At 58.7% G+C, this 1640-nt stretch overlaps 1 protein-coding gene across 2 annotated transcripts in view; it reads left to right on the top strand.

Moving 5' to 3' along the window:
• HNF1B (HNF1 homeobox B) overlaps positions 1-1640 on the top strand; it is a 23085-nt gene that overhangs the window by 19923 nt on the left and 1522 nt on the right. The window lies entirely within an intron of this gene.

A 1640-nucleotide genomic window follows, 5' to 3' on the forward strand; every position in this document is an offset into this window, starting at 1 on the left:
CAGGCCCTGCTCATCCCTGGGGCAGCTCCATGGGAGTGGGAGCATCCTGCTGGGCTGAGAAGGGCAAACCAAACCAAGCTGGCTGTGCTGCCTGTGTCCAGTGGGATCAACCCTGGCTGGAGCCAAGGGGAGTGCAGTGCTCCCCAGCTTCCCCCAACCCATAAACCTTTATCATCTGCCCACTGCAGGTGTAAGGCCGGACTTATCCTGGTTCAAATCAGGTGTGTGAGGCTTTCCTTAGACAATAGTCCCTTTCTGAGAGCCAGCTCTGGGGACTGTGGGAAATATGTGGCCCTTATTGATCGCTAGATAAATAAGAGAGAGCCTTGAACTTGCATTCAGATAAACTTTCTTCCTGAGATTTGACAGGGGACGGGAAAAAAATGTCTGCAATGACCACAGAGTAAATACGGTGTGGGATTGCTGTGAGACCCCTGGTGAGRGTGAAGGAAGGGGCTGCAAAGGGGAGGTGTGAGGGRTGTTTGGGGTGTTTGGAAAGGGGTGATGAGCACCATCCCCCCCGGGGATCCCACCCTTTGCTGGTCCCAGGGTGACCACTGAGGCACGGCCGCCCCTGCAGCACCATTTCCTCCGTGCAGCTTTATCGGCCCATCTGCTGCGCGCTCAGCCCGAACTGGCCCTGATTAATCGACTTCTGGTGCCTTTGATGCCGGGCTGGCCGCGGGAGCCGCGGGACACAGGAAATGTCCCTGGCAGGGAGATAGAGCCCGGCCATCCCCGCCGCCTGCGGGCCCTGCGATCAGCCTACCTTGACCAGCGCTGCCCGGGGCTGGGGCTCCCGGGGGGTTCTCYCTCCAGCATTTTTAATGAAAGCAGGAGGAGGTGTCAGGGCTCACGAGGGGGGATATGGGGCCAGGACCCTTCACCTGCTRTGGCAAAGGGGCACCCACCCCCTCATTATCCCCAGCACATCCAGGATCTGACCCCTGTCCCTGACAGCGAACCCTCCCAGCCCCCAGGGTCACTTTTCCTAACATTGGATGCCCAAGCTAAAGCTGGAGAGATTTATCTTTGTGCATGGATTTCTTTCTTGGYGGTCACTGGTTTCATTAGCCAGAGGTGAATGAAGTGTGACAGAGGCTGCATGGGGGCCCCATAAATGCAGCTCACCCCCCCAGATCACTCAAATACATGAACATTTTTGGGGGATTTGGATTTCTATGATTGTCTGGGACTACTGGGTGCCCTGGCTCCTCCACCCTTTGCCTCGCTGTTAGGGCAGCACCCACCAGACCCCAAAACCTGCTCTGTGGTGGCTGCTCCAGGTCCTGCCAGGGGGACAGAGCCGGAGGGAGRTCCCTGGTCCCCCCCAGCTCTGCCCTCGCTTGCTGTGGGTCTCTTATCAGGTGCTGTTAYTAGACCTGGAAGGGGCAGACGCCTCCCGGCTCCTTTGACAATGCTTGAGGCCAGGCCACCATGTTTATTACGTGGGCAAACACCTGATAGCCATGGCCAGCCCCTGATGACACGTCAGGGAGGCTCCTGGCGTCTCCTTATCTCCACCTGATGGTGTTTGCTGTGTGCTCCAGCCCACAAGGTCACCCCCACCCCCGGTGGGGCTGGGGGGACCCCAGGGATGGAGAGGGGTGGAGAAGGGGCCCCTGCAGTGGGGTGGATGT

Source organism: Malurus melanocephalus, unplaced genomic scaffold (genome assembly GCF_030028575.1).
Source record: "Malurus melanocephalus ecotype Western Australia unplaced genomic scaffold, MMel_1.1 scaffold_617, whole genome shotgun sequence".
Taxonomy (NCBI): domain Eukaryota; kingdom Metazoa; phylum Chordata; class Aves; order Passeriformes; family Maluridae; genus Malurus; species Malurus melanocephalus.